This window comes from Fundulus heteroclitus, chromosome 21 (assembly GCF_011125445.2).
Source record: "Fundulus heteroclitus isolate FHET01 chromosome 21, MU-UCD_Fhet_4.1, whole genome shotgun sequence".
Lineage (NCBI taxonomy): Eukaryota > Metazoa > Chordata > Actinopteri > Cyprinodontiformes > Fundulidae > Fundulus > Fundulus heteroclitus.
In genome coordinates, this window is record NC_046381.1 from 26,783,434 (window position 1) to 26,802,025 (window position 18,592).

Below are 18,592 nucleotides of genomic sequence, written 5' to 3' on the forward strand. Positions count from 1 at the left end.
TAGATGCTTATACTTAGCACGGACATAGCTGCAGTATTCACCAAAAACACAGGGGGGCAGTGCTTAACATAACCAGTGGACTTGCAGTAAAAAGAGAAGAAACAGTTGAGGCCACAATTCAAAAATGGTCGTGCACGGTATTGTAAACAATCATGAATAAGAGTTGGTGTGTTTAAGGCAGCTACACAGAAATAAACTGAAAGCTTGAGACGTAGAAGAAGGTGCCATGTTCACCCGTTCCATACAAAAAGACGTAAAGATGGGGGGAAAACAGCTCTGTAATGTCCATAGGGATGTCTTTTTAATAAAAGCTGCTTGCTTTACGTAATCGGGCTAGACTTTATGTATGCTCCAGGTGATGGAAATATCACTCAAAATCATTGTTCGTACCCACAAAGTTGTCCAATAAACTCACCCATGAAAGTCTGCCTGTATTTTGTGTATACTGTTTCAGTCACAAACCTTGCCTTGCAGCAAGAAGGTCCTGGGTTCGAGTCCACCCCTGGGTCTTTCTGCATGGAGTTTGCATGTTCTCCCTGTGCATGCGTGGGTTCTCTCCGGGTATTTCGGCTTCCTCCCACAGTCCAAAAACATGACTGTTAGGTTAACTGGCTTCTCCAAATTGTCCTTAGGTGTGAGTATGTGCGTGAATGGTTGTTTGTCCTGTTTGTCTCTGTGTTGCCCTGCGACAGACTGGCGACCTGTCCAGGGTGTACCCCGCCTCTCGCCCAGTGAACGCTGGAGATAAGCACCAGCAACCCCTGCGACCCCATGAGGGATTAAGCAGTTTGGAAAATGGATGGATGGATGAATGGATGGATGTTTCAGTCACATAATAAACAGTAATAACATAGCATTTAACAAAGTTTATGCTGCTTGAAACTTTAAGCCATTTAAAGTCGATACTTGTTCGGTGAAGGCCTTTTACTCCCCACATTTTTTTTGTCTAAAATTGCACGCATTCCTTGGCCGCCTTTCTTCGGCACGAGGAAATAACGTGAATAAAATCCCACGCTGCTGTGTTCTGGTTGAATCAGCCGTATCACTGTCTTTTCCAATAACGAGGAAATCTCGTCCTGCCGGAACCGAGCGGCTCGTCCCTCTGCCCGTGACTGAATTATTCCTCTGAAACCTGGGGGAACTGCAGTGAATTGCAGTCTGTATCCCCTCCTGAGAGTTCTCAAAATCCACTCTGAGTTTGTGCATTTCGCCCAACGGTGGATTTTCACTGTCAGCTAGCTGACTGGCCAGTCTGATAGTGAGCCAAGAGTGCCCTCTTTTGGTGTAGAGTCGTAAACAACCCCGTACTGCACTGCGCATGCGCTTAGCGTCTGGTGCGCTACGGGGCTGGTTACGTTGGGGAGAGGTCTCACTTCTTCTGAAAAAGAAGGGACCAGATCACAAGTGAAATTCTGTTTATGTTTTTCAACATTTTTGACTGCGCCCTTGGTTCTAGACCTGGATGCGCCAGTCTGCAAGCATGTATTTCTTCGGAACATGAAGATGTGCTTATGACACATATTTGGGGTTCACTCTGGATACCCCTGCGCTGAACAGAGTCTTTGGACTTCTTGGCGTGATGAGCGGGATGGAACGTCCCCTCGGCCATACGCTGTGTCAGACTGAACTCTTTGAACAGGCTCAGGAACGGAGCCACGGAGGAGAGCGACCCCTGCTCGCTCTCTCCATCCAGGGCAGGTGTTAGGCCGGTCGCTTCCTCCTCCTTACCACCGTGGTGGAGGTTGGGGGTGGTTGGTCTGTGCGAGGACCTTCAGGCTTTTTCTGCCAGTGAGCCTTGGGGGCAGGTGTCTTCTGCGCGCCTTGCGAAGCTCCTTGAGCCTTTGGGAGCTTTGGGATCCTGAAAGCAGGAGGAAAGCGGGCTGCTGCCTGGGCAAAGGTCTGGCGCTGGGGGGCCGGTACCGCAGTCCCAGTGGCAAACATGCGTCTGGGAAGGCACAGCTTTAGGGCTTCGTCGTCCCTTTTCTTCTCCTCCCACCTCTTTTGCATGGAGGTTACCGCCTCTCCGAACAGCCCTTGGGGTGATATGGGTGTGTTCAGGAGGTCCTCCTTTTCCTTAGTCGCCAGAGTTGTGAGGTTCAGCCACCTGGCTCTCTCCTGCAGAACCATGAGTCCCATGGATCTGCCCATCGCTTGGATCGCTACCTTATGAAGGTGCAGGCAGTGATCGTTAATGACGCACACCTCCTCCCAAAGCGCAGCGTCTGTAGTGGCGGTCATCTGCTCTTCCAGCTCTGCTTGATAGGCCATTAGCAGAGACGACGCATTCAGAGCGCGGACTGAGAGCGCGGCTGCCCTGTAGGACTTATCAATCAGGCTCGACTGAAAGCGGTCCACTCTTGATGGAAGGGCGGGACCTCCGGCTGACATGGAGGTCTTCGGGTGCAGGTGCGTTGCGACGGCCGGCTCGACGGGTGGTATTTGACGAAGGCCGCTATTCTCCATACCGTCGCAATCCAGGACCGAACTGCCGGCCACTGGGTGCTTCTCCTTAAATGGCTTGTTGCGCCAGGAGACGGCCAATTCTTCCAGGAGCTCCGGGAGAATCGGTAGGAGCGTTTTGTGGGTCTTTGGCAGCCTTTTTCTGTCGAAACGGGAGCGGGGAGCTTCAGCTTGGACCTCTGGCCACTGGATTTCAAGCTTTGCAGCGGCGCGTTTGCACACGTCGTGCAAGTCAAAATCCAGTTCCGATGAGGACCCGTCATGACCAGGTTGGCCAGAGCCCACGGGAGCGTGTTTTGCAACCCGAACCAAGGGCGCGGGAGATGGGTCATAGTCCTCATCATTGTCCGAGAAGGGCAGCTCCGACTCCCAGTCAGAGAGCTCCTCGTCCCCTTCAGGCAGCAAGCCGAGCTAGCTTGAAGTGAGAGCAAGCTCGAGCATTTCATGTGGAAGTGGGTCCACTGCATCGAGGATTTCTCCCCAGCTTGGTCCGGCTTCTGCATCGGTGGAAAGAGGACCAGCCTGGTCGGCTGGTTCTTGAGCGGATGCCATAGAAGCCAACACCGGGTCGCTGCCGGACATCATGGATTGACGAGCCAGGCGGCGACGGAGAACCTTCAGGGAGAACCGGCTACAGTGCGAGCACTCTACCGTGGACTCGAGGGCTGCCTGGGTGTGTTTCAGACCCAGACATACCACACACGAAAGATGGGTTTCTTTCATGGGATGTGTGCAATGAGGACTTTCGTTATGACTCATGGAAAGACTAGTCGAAAATACATTTTGAACACCAGAACATAAGTGTGCTTCTTGCTTGGCATAAACCAAACACAACATTCTAGGAAAATAACCTCATAACAATATGAATCATACAGGAAGTGTCATGGTTTGGGGATGTTTGCTGCAGCAGAATCTGGCTAGCTCACCATCATCAAATCCACCATGAATTATACTTTATACCACAAGGTGCCTAAGGAAAACAACATTCTGTAAATACAAAAAGCTGAAGCTAAACTTGGCCCTGCAACCTGATATTCACTCAAAACATATCAGTAAATTCACCAGGGCCTGGCTGAGAATTAAGCACTTGAAAGACCTGGGCTTAATAAAAAAAAAATTATTTTCATCTCATTGAGATACTGTGAGGGGACTTAAAACAAGTTGTAAATGCAAGAAACCCTTCAAATATCTCACAGCTGGAAGTGAGGAGTGGTGCAGATTTACTTTCCTCAGACTGGTGCTGGAGACTGGTAGATGGTTCCAGGAATTGTTTTACTGAAGTTATTTTAAAGGTATACTATGCAACCGGGGTTGATTTTCCAGCGAGGCTCCCCCCAGAGGGCGAAAGTAAAAGTGCACTGTCATAAAGATGCTCAGCTGTTCTGGTTCCTCCGTCAAGCCAGGCGCGGTTGTTTTGAGCTTAGCAGACAGGCGAACGCAACGAAAAGTGGAAAAAACGGCAGTACAAACAGTGACTAACACAGTGACTAACTATCTTGGCGAGGCGGCGGCCGCCTCGCCAAACCGCGGCAGCCGCCTCGCCGCAGCCGCCGCGGTAACGTCTCGCCAACATAAAAAAAAAAAAAAAATAAATAAATAAATAATAATAATAATAATAATAATAATAAAACTTGATATGCTTGCATGTTTATTTGACGTTAACACGCGGTTCTTTGTTGTTGCTTTCGCGCGTGCATATAGTGAATGGCAGGGCAAAAACACATTGAGTTCTCACCGTAAAGCGAGACTTCTGTGTGTGCGGGCCGTGGGCTCTTGCAATTGCAAGTGCGGTATTTCCCCCACAGACCACCAGGGCGGCCGAGAAAACCTTTGTTCGACCTGAAATGACTCATTTAATCATCCAAAACGGCATGGAACACATTAATTAACTGAAAAATGTTGCATAGTATGCCTTTAACCACAACCAGTTGCTAAGGGGTAGGCGGTCCTAAGATTTACTTCAGAAAATAAGAACAACATTTTTGTTGGTTTCTTTTGCTAAATGAGTGAGACAATGTTGATTTGTTTTCGGGGCAATTAACTCATCTTCTTTAAGGATTATTAATATATTTGGCTTAATAAATAAACATAATAAATACCTGAATAACATACATAATAGCCGTCCTAATTTTTCCACGACTGCAACTGTGCTGACAGGAACTTAACCCTAACCCTAACACATTAGACTTCCATGGAAAGGTGAGATCTTTAGGTAAATTTGCTGGTGCGTCCACTCATCTGTAGTTTGGATAATGTTCCACTGGTGCACAATGTTTGTCACTGTGAAATGATGGATGGAAATTTTCTTATAAAACCTCCCAGATTAATGGAAAGCAACACATGTTTCTCCTTCAACTCCGACAACTGAGAAACATATCAACAATGAATTGATATGTTTCTCATTGTGTAGGGGTCTGACAAGACCCCTGTGTATAGAGCTGCTGCTGCCAGTATAATGCCAGGCAGGAAATAAGTCATGAAGTTTCTTCCTTCAGTCCCTGTCACTCTGGAGGAAGTGCAGACTCAACCATGTGTTAATGGATGTAATTGTGCCATTAAACTGAGTTATGGTTCAGGTTTTACTGTCGCAAACACTCCTACATCTGACTGGAATAGGGATGCTGGATAAACTGGCACCATGAATGGTAGATTCCGATTAGAGAATCAGGAGACTGGAGATCAGTAACGGCATCTTTAATATAACTCCAAATAGGGAACATGGTCCATAACAGGCTGAGTGGCATATTTACATGTAAAACACATGTTACATGTTGGGGCACCATGAAATGCCGACTCTCAGCATGTGTCACACTGTTAACGGTCCGGGCGGAAACAACTAAACCCGGCTTTCTCTCAGTCTGTCTAACACAGGTTTTACACCTTCTCAGTTGCTACTTTGGAGTCAGTCAGGGGAAAAAGGTTTAGTTAAGAGCATGTTTTAAATTGGTATTGCTTGAAAACTGTGGCACAGGACACACTTGAGAACATGTTCTCTCTTCAGCCTACAACAAATGTCCCAATTATAAATAGACAAGCAGTAGTTAATGAACAGACTGTCCTGCTTTTAGCCTAGCAGCTCAGCTGGTCATTACAGTGCTTGTGCTAGCAACCCAGTGGAACAGCTGCTGGTAAGACAGCCAGAGAACATGCCTGTCACAGATGATGACCTCCAAATGCTCCCTGTGACACACAAATAGTCTGCAATATGAGATTTTTCTCTTTGAACATGTTTCTGTTCATAAACTCAAGTTCCCAGCCAGGAAACAGGATTAGTCAGTTGTTTTATAATCCTATCACTTTTATAATAATTAGAATAACAGTTCTAATGATGGCTGCTGTAGGCATTCATTTAGTCTACTGGCACCTCTGCAGAGCTTCACAACTCTTTAACAGGAGGAATACGTTTTAGTCATGTTGACCATGCAGATCAGAGTAAATGTCTGTTAGGGCTTTCCTTAAAACTGTCCCTGAATTCCTAATTTTGATTAAGCTTAAATCCTTTGGAAGCAAGCTCATGTAGTGTGTTCCATTGGTTGAAGTATTTTAAGGATATATTCAGTATTTTATGTTCAGGGGCCCAAGAGAACTGAAGCTGACTTTTTGTCACATTACAACCAAAAATTTCAATTTATATCACGCAAATCAACATGAACTAGTGCATCATTGTGAAGATAAGACATAGTTTCTGTGATTTGTTTTTAAATTCAAATCTGAAAAGTGTGGCATGCATTTGCAAATTAGAATCCACTGCAGCAGATTGTCTTCAGATGTCACCTAGTAACAATGTGTCCACCTAATTGTGATTTAATCTCAGTATAAATTCAGCATTCCTCTGAGGCTTGTTTGAGAACATTAGTCAACAAACAGCATCATGAACAGCAAGTTCATGGTGCTGACAGGTCAGGGAGAAGATTGTGGAGAAGGTTAAGACCAAAATGGAACTTTTTGTCCTACCTACAAAGCACTATGTCAGGCAGAAAAATAACACTGCACATAACTTGGCAACAAAAAGCTTTTAAATGCCCAGCGCGGGTTTTGATGCAAATTTACATAGCAAATTTCAGATTCCTTGGGCGTTAGTTTAACTGGAAAAAGATCGTGGTCTGAAGGAAGGACTTTTCAAAAGGCCAGGGATTTGTAAAAGGGTGGGGTTGCTGTGTGCAGCAAGGCAACAGAGACTGTTGCTTGAAGGAGTAAGGAGCAGAATAGAGTTGAGTGGACTAAAGTAGGCATTTTATGTCTTTAATCGGTCACAAAAAGTAGTTTTAAGAGGTTTCAAACCAAGAAGGTACACGTCGAAACTTCATCTGTGCTGTCAGTTCATCAAAATTATGAGCCGATTTTGCTTTTGGACCTGTCAGAGCGACAGACCTCAGCTTACGGGTTGGTCTCACTGTAAAGTTAAAGTCTGAAAATCTCCGTTGCTGCAAATTTTAGTCGGCCAGACAATCTGGGATTTCCTACAGACTGGATCTGTTTGTCGTGGCTAAAAAGTGAAAGTAAGGCGTTTACAAAGTTTATGGAGAATATCTGCAAGTACCAGATATCAAATGTGAAAATATTTGCCTTATGTCTTTGTCAATAAGTTATTTGATTATAATTCGCCACAGTTCTTTGAGGTTGAAATTGTTATTGAGTACTAATGATCAAACAGAGCCTGATCATTAGGCTGATCATTGTGCACCTAAAACACACATTTCCCTAAGCCTTACTTTTCATGGAAACCTAAATTGGTGGACTGCCAACTCTTTTACTATTTACAAACAATAAATCCTGCCTGAAAGGAGACAAAAGAAAAGATAAAGGACACTTCAGCTTTCTATACAAAGATGGGCAGGCTGTATTTAATCACCTAAATCAGAGCCATGGATATAGCAAAGCTTTCTCTCATTTTACACACACTGAAAACTATTAAGTGTTGTCTCTAAAGAGTTCACAGCGCTGCCACAAGGACATCTATTACCATATGGCCAGAACTACAGTGGAATGGTTTTTAGATCAAACATATTAGAACAGTCAATGTCCAGACCCAAATCCAAATGAGAATCTGTGGCTATCACGCTCCCCATATAGTCTGGCTGACCATGACGTACTTTGTAGGGAAGAATGGACAAACACTTTGGTCCGTCGATGTGGAAGACACATCTTGTATCTTGTAGCAAAAAGACACAAAGAAAATGCCTGTCTGGGGAACACTGTTCAGTAACACAGGGCCAGCACAAAATCAGTTTGAAATATACTGTTACTTAAAAATTCATGAACTGCAAATTGCAAATTGAACTATCTAGAAAGGAAAAACTTCACAGGCCACATCTAAAGTTCAAACCCTTTCTCTCATGTTATACAATACACACACCAGTACATTATCAAATGTATTTTTCTCACTGCTCAGAGGCCTGTTCTGAGCTTTTCATTATTTCAGTCACAGAGGTCTCTGCAGAGGCATGATCTGAAGGCCTGATTGAAGAACTCTTGGCTGTAATTAAATGATAAGGTGTTTATGCAAATATATCTGATTTTTGTTGGTGGCAAGGCGGCAGCTTGTTTGAATGAGGAGGTTGAGTACAGATCATTGATTAAAGAGAGAGTCTGTTAGTGTCACCCCACTTGGTGACTGTGGTTAAGACACTCGCTTCCTCACCTTATCAGTTTGGCAGATTAGCTGTGAAAGTAATACCGATGCTGTGAATGCCATCAGATATGTTTTAATGGGAACTGGGACGGGTGGAATTTCACAGCCAACTGCCACACTGAAGTAAGCAAATGTGGGCAGAGCACCCACTGCTTTTCAGTTGCTCTCATCAGTCAACAAAGAATCTGCTCACTCCAGCCTTTGGATGTGTGTGCCTTTGGCTACAATATGTAGTGTAGCATACTACACTAGATATTGGAAGGAGGCTGGAGCGCTAGTCAAGATAGTCAACAACTTCAGAAGCTGTTGCAGTAAATAGTGGACAGAGTACTTTGCAAATGTATTCTCAGCAATATTATGCTGAGATACGTTTTAATTAATCTGGCCTGCACAAGGCAGTGAATCTGAAAAACTGAAGGAAAAGCACAGCGTTTATGATTTACTGTATACATAAAATCCTGATAGGTGTGGTGTATATTTGTATGAAGCCCTTTTGAGTCAGTTTAGGTCAATACACGTTAATTGAAAAATACTTTTGTAAATGTTGTTGTAACCCTCACCATCTAAGTTTTTACTGAGTCACCACAGTTGGGGATGAGTGTGAGCGGTAAGGATCTTTTGTAGTGGTCTATGTTGCTGCAGCTCTGAAAAGGAGGGGGAAGGAGCTCTCAGTACCCAATAGAGCCGCCTTATGCTGAAAATACAGCCGCATGGTTTTGGGCTGATTTCTGCACATGCACAGGTTAAAAATACTATTAGTCCTTCCGGGGCCTACTTAACCTACTGGTAAGCCCCAGGGCTGAGAGGTCTGGCAGGCCCTCCAGTAAAAACCTTCGCCATTTACCGCATCACAAACTGGGATGATGGCAGCAAACTATCAGTGTCAAATATTTCAATGATTTAATAATCCAACCAATCAAACAGAAACTACAAGGAAAACCAGAAACAGTTTAAAGTAGAAGCTTCTTCACCACAAACCCGGAGATATTTTGACAAGATTACATGCATGTGCAAAAACATGCGTACACACCATTTGAGCAGAACAGCTACAGTGACAAGGCTTGAATGCCAGATATCACTTTTTTTCCCCTTTTTTTTACAGCACAGGTCCTTTTATCAAATGTAGGCTGACAGTGAAGCGAGACTGGGAGAGGGGGAAGAAATGTTGAACCTCGGTCATCCTTAGGACTAAGGCCTCTGTACATGGACTTTATGTCCCACCAGCACATCCACTGGTTCATCTTTTTTGCAAGATCTGCAGTATATTCTAGGTAAAGGAAAAGACAAATGCATATTTCTTTTAAATCATCGCAACACTAAAACCTTTAAAACCCTAAACAGGGTGCTGGAAATCAATAAATATAGCACTCCTACCTTTTTAGAAGTGCATTTCCTCTAGTTTTCTTTGCAATAAAACATGACTATATACTTCAAATCAGTAGTGCTAGATTCATTTTAAGGTGGAAAACGTGTGGAGGTGTTTCATTAGCACATGTTTATTGTTGTTTCTCGGGAAAGTTCACGTGTAGCCTTTTAATCACAATCATCTAAACAAGTTTAAAGCTAACTTACAAAACAAATCTTTTTTTGAAATGGAAATTATGGAACAAACTGCAGCTCTCACAAATATGAAGATGCTCTTTTTCCACAGAAAGAAGTGGAAAGATATTTGTCTGTGATTTTCATTGGTAAAGTGGGTTATTAGTCAAATAAATAGCTTCTCTCTCTTTCGTCCTCTCTTGTTGCTATTCACACCTGTCACCTGTTGTTATCCAGGTCATTTATTAAGAACGATGATCATTAATAAAAGCAACTGTTTTATAAATACTAAGCGCCACAAAAGTAAATAATCTACACCAGTGGAAGGACAGTTTGGTCCTGCAGTTCAGAAACAAACTTGCGGTGTGACCCAGTCTTCTGACACGGGAAACAGTGAGTAAAAAAAAACGATTCAGTGATCCTTACAAGAATTGAATTGGTGAGTTTACCTAAAAATGAGAACATGAACTTTTAAGCAGTTAAATCTGGTTGGAATGTTTGCCAAAAAGTGTAGAAATTAAGCAAATGTTGTCCTTCACCTCCTCCTTCACAGAAAGAGTGCCTGAGCCTGAGAATCTCTGTCCTCACCAGCATCACGCAGACGTATGATCATGTGAATCACGGTTAGGAGTCAACTTCTGTGTGTAGGGTTAGGGCTAGGCTTTTCTTCCTTTTATTGTTGTAATTTGTTAGAAATAGGCTGTTTGGGCATATCTGTTTGTGAGAGCGTGCATCGTGTGCATTGGGCCATAGTGTAGATCAGATGCATCGTTTCTATGCGGCACGCCCATTGCACTCATGTGGCATACTTGGTGTTTAAGGAGCTAAACGGCAGGTTTGCGATGCAATGTTGTGTTTTTTGTGCGCAACAACCATGATGTCATGGGAGTTGTGTTGGTATGGGTCAGGTGTGGTGTTGGTATGTGCGCACCCTCCAAATATAATCCTGCAGATGCCCCAAATTCACGTAAGGGGGTTAATAATAAACTCTACATTTAGGGGGAAAAAAAACATGAAATGAACACAAGCGTTTATTCATTGCACTAACTGAATTCCTATTAATCATCACAGTGTCACTATTGTCACCCTGGCAGGGCTCATGTGGCCGGTAGATGCGGAGCAACAGACAGCGGAGCCAATTCAGATTACACATTCTTAAAACAACTGAAACGTTGTCAAGCTTGCAACACCACAAGAAGATGAATATGCTAAATAAACATGTAGTCATGTCAGTAAGTATGTGGCCTATTAGTTGATGTGGGAAGTCATTTATGAAGTTGTGAACTATTAATAAGTCCAGATTTCTTCAGAATCTTCCACAATAAGCCTTCTTTCCCTCTCTGGCAAAGCAGAAGCTGTGGAGGCCTTTGTTCAGGTCCAGGCTGTCAGTCTGGTATTTGTGGATTTGTGGAAGAGCTGATTAAGAAGTTGTTTGGACATTGGTGACCGGGGGGAGCATTTTAGTCGCCGGAGGCTGGAAAAGCTCCGGTCAGCTGCTGCGTTTGACACGGGCACCATCACTGATCCACGAACAGGTAGAATAATTATACTGTGGAAGACACAGGTCCACCACAGTACATGATATTTTCATCGGTTATGTAAATCTGATTTGGCAGCTGTGATATTTTATTATTAAACTCAGAAAAGTTCAAATCAAATCAAAGGTTTTTCTTCAGTTTTGTTGTTGAAAAGTTTTTGCTAAACTTCTGTTGACAAAAAACATCCATTTTTCTTTTCTTTTTATAATAACCGAAATTACCTCTAATAAAAGAAAAAGTCAAATAGCAGAAGTTCTTTAAAATTAAACCGATTAAAAACGGTTTCGTCATGGGTATCTGGAGAGATTATGTGACGGCCTTTTCTGACTGAGATTGCATTCAGAAAATGAAATGATGACCTTGCCTGGATACCTACTGCTTATAGTTTTCTAATTATAATATTTTAAAGATGCTCACATGAAGAGAGAAGGTCATTGCTATTCTTTTCATCTGCCTGCATTTTCTCCACGTAGTTCTGCGCAGTGCTGTTGTGCAGTGCTGCCTTTAGAGCACGCACAATAATGACAGACTAATAATCAGCGCCGTTATTTGCAGTTTTTGTAAATAACACTGCATGTGTTATTTAAACATAACCTGACACTCAAATGTGTTAACTGGACGGGGGTGATATTTGGCACTTCTTACCGCGTTGCACGCTTTGTGTCTTTCTGTGGATGCTGTCTGAGTTCAAAAGACAGACATTTGGTTTGTATATTTTTCTGGAGCACAATATAAGAGACGTTCTGAGAGAAAAATGCGCCGCACCCTCTCGGGACAATTGTATCCAGCCTGTGCAAATGTCTGGTGGGGTAAAATCATGGCCCCGGCAGGGCCGTATAATATGGGGGGCGGGGGGGGACCATAACCCTCTGGCCTCCCCTATTCCGCCGCCAGTGCTTTAAATCCAAACCATGAAGGATGCATGTTTAGTTGGTCCTGGGTCTTTCTTGCTGCAAACCTGATCACGGTCAATCTGTGCCTTTATTTTGATACAATCCCAGTTTTTAATGAAATTCAGTGAAATAATCTGTTCTCCTGCAGTCAATAGACCCCAGTTGAAAAGCCTGGCAGGCTAATTCTACAGCAAATTTATTAATGAAATAACATAATGTCTTCCACTCATTTTACACAACTATTTGTCTACATTTGAAGCTCTGTCTTTAGTAAAGCTACTCTAGGGAACAGAATATTCCAACCTGCCTTTCTAAAAGGCAGGTTTCTGTCTCTGTAAAACATCTATTCAATTCAATTCAATTTTATTTATACAGTGCCAATTCATGAAACATGTCATCTCAAGGCACTTTCCAAAGTCAAATTCAATCAGATTATACAGATTGGTCAAAAATTTCCTATATAAGGGAACCAGTTGATTGCATCAAAGTCCGGACAAGCAGCATTCACTCCTAGAGAAGTGTAGAGCCACAGGGAGAGTCATCTGCATTGTCCATGGCTTTGCTGCAATCCCTCACACTGAGCAAGCATGAAGCGACAGTGGGAAGAAAAACTCCCCATTAACGGGAAGGAAAACCTCCAGCAGAACCGGGCTCAGTATGAACGGTCATCTGCCTCGACCGACTGGGGGTTACAGAAGACAGAGCAGAGACACAACAAGAGAGACAAAAAAGCACAGAAGCACACATTGATCTAGTAATCTGTTCTACATTAGATGGTAGTAGCGGGTGAGCCGTTTTCCCTGGATGATGTCACAGTTAACAGAACGCCAGACCAGGTGTACCTACTATGAAGAAAAAAATGACAGAGAACAAAAAGTTAAAAGCTTAAAGAAGCTTATAATATATTATGCATAGTTTTTGTTAGAGATATCATGAAAATGCACACAACTGCATTTGATTAAATGTTGTTTTCATATGTACCCGGAATCTTGGTGACACTTAATAGATTAACGCCTTGCTCACATTGAATGCTGTGCGTGTTGTGGTCCTGATGCAGTTCCGGTCTTCTGCAAGCCCGACTCATACTGCTCCTAGGCCAACTGCCAGTGACTAAAACAGGGACAGCTTGCAGTGACAGTGAAAAGAGATTTGCCATTGTACAATGGAACATTGAAGAAAGAAACATTGAAGAATCCCTTCCAAAATGAGATTTGGCCTTGAAAAATTAGACAATGAAAAATCAAACATTAGAAAGTAAAAACTCATGATGGTTTTCTGATTTTATGCAGCAGATTATTTTAATGTGAGATGATTTCACTGTTACTGCAGAGTTTCTTCAGCTACAAAGGCACTACAAGCTGCTGCTGTTTTGCCATTGGTGGCAGGGCTAAATTGAAGGCCCCTTCATGGGCCTTCTGTTTTCCCGGTACTCGTCATCTCATACACAACAATGCGAGACGGGTAGATTTCTGGACGCCAGAGAGTGCCCATCTCTTTGCCACGTCAGTTTATATGGATGAGCAAAGCCTGCTCAGGATTGGCCGATTACTCCATGTTGTCTTCCGAGATCCACCTCACCATTAGACTGAGAGCTTGGCTTCAGGGAAGATAACTGCCCACATTTTTGCATGCCAGACGTCTTTGGGTTCGTTTCCCTGGTAACTGTCTTTCGCAGCCCAGTTTCTGTATTCTCATCATCCATAACAGTCCAAAATACCCTCTGTTTCCTCGTGTTTCTGTGCCGCCATTTTATTCTGAAATACACCAGAAATGTATCCTTTCCAGTCCCCGACGTTTCCTGTTTAGCTCGTGAAATTCAGGAGCTTGATCTGGTAACCACAGCAGCATCCGGTCTAACTTCCTTTTCGCGAGATTTTTCGCAGTGCAGCAAGGCCTCGGTAACTGAACCTGCAACCTTAATACCTTAATTAATAATATCTAATAAACTTATTTACATATGTATCAAGCAGAGCACTATAGCAAAAGCAGTAACGCTCCACTTATGAAAGTTAATGTGTCTGGCTCTCTTTGGCATTAAGACTGCAATCTTAATGCTACACTGTCAGACAGGACATGTTAAAAAAAAGAGCACATGGTTTTGATTCAGGGCTCTTCATCTGCAACTAGTAGTCATGGCTGAACATGACAGAGCTTCACAGAGCTATGTCCCCAGAAATGAGATTAACAAAATGGGCAAAAAAGATGACATTTTACAACTTTGACCTTTAGGGGGGCATTAAAAACTAAATATTTTTAGGCAGTTATAAGTCTTATTTTAAAAAGGCAACAAAATCTTATAGCAGAAATGCTGGAAGTTTCTTCAGTAGTAATGTGAAAATTAATAAAGCAGAATTTAGGAAATACATGTATGCCTCATTTTAAGTTTTACAGTAAATCCTGAAGTAGACCAAATCTCTAAATATTTCAGTATTTAAGTTATAAAGGAAGCTGCTTAAGTCTGTTTTAACACTTCTATATTCCTTAGAAGTCTCATCATCAGTGATTAAACATTGTAATTTCAATTGTTAATTCTGGTGAAGGAAAAAAAATACAATTTATAAAAAATATATATATTTTATTTAAAAATAAATAAAAAACTAAAAAAGGGGTTGCATATTTTATATACTCAGGTCTATCCATCAATGGACACCCGTCCCCACCCAACATGGAGGGGTTGATGTATCTGTAGCTAACATCCTGATGCTACATAGTACAGTACACCTTCAGGGGAGTCAATTTATTTATGGGCAAGACAGCAAGAGGGGACCTATTATCAGGAACCTGGTCAGAATAATTTGCCTCAGCATGTGTTTGTTGCTCCTGTACCACCTTGTGGGCCTGCCTCAGGGTTTTTCCAAGTGAAACAGATCCAATAAGACCTCTAAGGGGGGCTTCACAGGAGGAATCCAAATCAGATACTCAAATCACCATTACTGATTTCTTCCACTTGAGAGAAGCAGAGATTTTATTATGAACTCTTACCAGAAGACAGCTCCTCCAATGCAAAATTATTAACTCTGGCTCCAAAGCAAAGTCTAACATAGGTGTATTTTCATTGATCGCATCAGTACATTTCATCCCCTCGGGGAGTGAACCCCTCCACCATTCATCTCCAGATAACCTTAAGCTATTAGGGGGCAGCACTACAATAAGCAGGAAAAAGTGTAGGCAACAGTGGCAGTCAAAGTGACACAAAGTCAGTTTAAAGCACAAAGAAAAATGATATCTGGACAGTAAAACACTGGGTTACCATAAGGGAGAAGGAGAAAAAGAACATTAAAGACAAAGGAACTGATTGAGTCAAACAAGTAGAGTGTTCAATGGCCTGAGAAGCTACAAACCTAAAAACCAAGCTACTGGAACAGCTTGGAGTCATTGGCTCAATCTGCACAATCATGCACATTTTGCAAAATACACTTTATTTCACTGGGTTTGCACTTCTGTTTCACATGCACACAGCATTTTCACTAAGACCTTCAAATATCCTTTCCAAAACTTTGTTTCTGGATATCCAGTGTGTACTTACCAGAACAGCCTTGTTGGTACTTTTTCCACTAACACTTTCTGTAACACTGAAACCATAGTGGAGCCATTGCTCCAGTGGCAACTGTCATTGTAAAACAAAGGTAAAAGTTTTAAGTTTCAACTTTTTTCAGAGACCTTTGACATACAAAACAAATAAATCAAAATCTTCACAAAGTCTGAAAGGAAATGGGCAGAAGCCAAAGCTTATTTAGCCCACCCCTAATGCATTGTAGGCAAAATTAGGATTTGAGCTATCTGAAACTGTTCTATAGAATAATACTTAAAGGTATATAGCCACGATATAGCGGCAGCTTGGCGTGATCAATGACCAACAATCTACAACTTTAAGAGCCTCATATCAGAACTCACATCAATCAACTCTGCAGTCACATCTGAGTCTCGGCAGGTTTAATGTTTGCTTCAGTGAACACCAACCTTAATACTGTATTTCCAGTGACATTCCAATCTTTTCCCTCTAGGAATCATATTTTTATTGTGCTTTTTTCACTGGATATTGGACAATTCTTCATTGTTTCGCTGGGAGATGCTAATAGCCATTAGCTGCTTCCTTGTTTTAACCCCTGCTGCATATGCGCAGTACGTTCTTCTGTTAATATTGTAATTAAACATCAAAGGCTTTATTTACTAACAAATAAAAAAACAAAGCATAAAACACCAAAATAACAACTAATAGGGCAGCATGACGTGATATTCTTTCATAAAATATTTGTAGCGTGAGCTACCGACGTATGAATGAATAGAAACGTCAAATATCGTGGCTATGCACCTTTAAGGTACAAACATTATTATTTTACAGTACGATACTTTCACACAAATTAGGATCCAAAGTAACTACAAAATATTTTCATAAATGTTTCAACAGCAATCAGCTTCGGTTCCAACATAGGATATAATTAATTCTTTCTATTAACAATTTTTTAAACGAAACAAGCGTTGAAGAATCTTTTAGCTCTGAATTTTGTGTAATCCATGTGTTCAGCCCAACAACAGAGATACAATGCTGCTTCACATTTGTTCTAACCTTTGCTATTTCAAACATACCACTACCCCACACATTATAAACAAAGTCTTTCCTTTTCAACAATCCGTGGTCCTTTGCTGCATGTCTCTCCCCCACTTCCTGTCAACCTACTGTGTTAAAAAGTGAGCCACTAGAGCTGTGAAAAATCCCCCCCCCCCCAAAAAAAAAATTGGTTTGTATGTTCTTTATAGGCTGCTTTATTCACAAACCTGATAGCTCCTTTTTGAACATTACACATTGAATTAAGATTCAATTTTTTGTAGGTTGCTAAAGTATGGAGGATGATTTAAGTTTTTCCCAAGTCTGGATATGTATGAAAAAGAAAGTAGACTACATCGATAAATCCCTTTGCCCATCCATCAGTTCAATACCCCATCTGAGCATCATTTCTTTTTGCTTTTCTTCCATGTAGCCAATCCATCTTTTCTTTTTCCTTACAATTTGTTGATTTTGCATCTTCCATATTTGAAATATGAACGTTATAGAATTAACTCAGATGTATAGTTAAGTTGCATTTACATTTTTTATCCTAGATAAAGATGGCTCAGAGCTCAGAAAGACACTTTGAGTTAAGAGAGGCATGGGCAATGTGTAGGACCTCTGTATAGAACTATTTACCTTGGGCAGGTTTGTTCTGTGAATTATTGTGGGATGATGTTTTTTGTAAAATTGGAGCTATATAAATAAACTGAATTGAAACTGAACTGAATTTTTCCTTCACAGCCTGCAAGATTAAGATTGAAAGTCTCTTAGAATTATATGTCCATAAGGGAATGCATTTCTCTTTTCGACATTCTACTGCCAGAGTCATCAGGGTGCCAGTTTAAAACTTTAAAACATGCACTGAGCTGTGGAAAGGCGACCAGCAGAAAAATTATGCAGAATCCCACCAACAGAGATGACAGGTAACCTTTCCCAAAATATGCTTGTCAAACAGTAAGCTTTCCCAAGAGTGGTAGACAACAAGCAACTATATATATATATATATATATATATATATATATATATATATATATATATATATATATATATATATATATATATACATACATACTGGCCCAGTGCTTTTTTACAGTTTCCCCGGGCTTTACTTTTAGGGGAAAAAGGTTCTGGTCTGAAGGTAGAGCATGTAGAGCATGGGGCTGTATTTGGACTTGTCGTGGGCATCAGATCTCCAGTGACAGGCTGGTCTGGCCGGGGAGCAGTAGTGGGAAAACCTCCATTGCTGCAGCTTTAGTGGGCTAGACTGTCTGTGCTTTCCTATAGACTGAATCTATTCATCACAGCTGAAAAGTGAATGTAAAGCGTTAACTAAGTTTCTGTTAAGTACCACATATCGAATGAGAACATTTTTGCCAGATTTTTCCAGCATTTTCTGTTAATTAATCATAAACATTTTGCCACAGTTCTGTAAGACTGATATTTTAGTATTAATGGTCAAACAGAGCCCTAACACTGACTTTTCATGTAAACCTAAGTTCGTGAATGATCTGCAGCTCCGACTAAGGATGAGTCCTCTCATTTTTTTTTGTTTTAAACAAAAACTATCAGCGATTTTCATCACATCTTGCACCTGAAACATTTAAGTGTTTTATTTTTAACCATGAACCACACCTAAGGGAGAAAAAAAAAGAAATTTATAAGCAGCCGAACACGCTGTATTAAATAATATAAATCAGTTTTTTTTTAGGTTATTTTAGTCTTAGTTGTTACATTTTATTTTTATGTAACAAACGTTTTTTGGCTATATATTGTATACAGTTGGAAAACATTTTTGTTTACTATTAAATGGTTATACAGTAGTAGAAAAAAATAAATCAATTGTGCAGCACAGTTAAGTATGTAGGCTGTCCCCACAAAAGGACTGGCTTATCCACTATTCCAATGATAAACATCTTGACCATCACATCTACCTCTGGTGGAGGCAGTGTGATGGGGTAGGGTTGCCAGGAACTTATTTAGC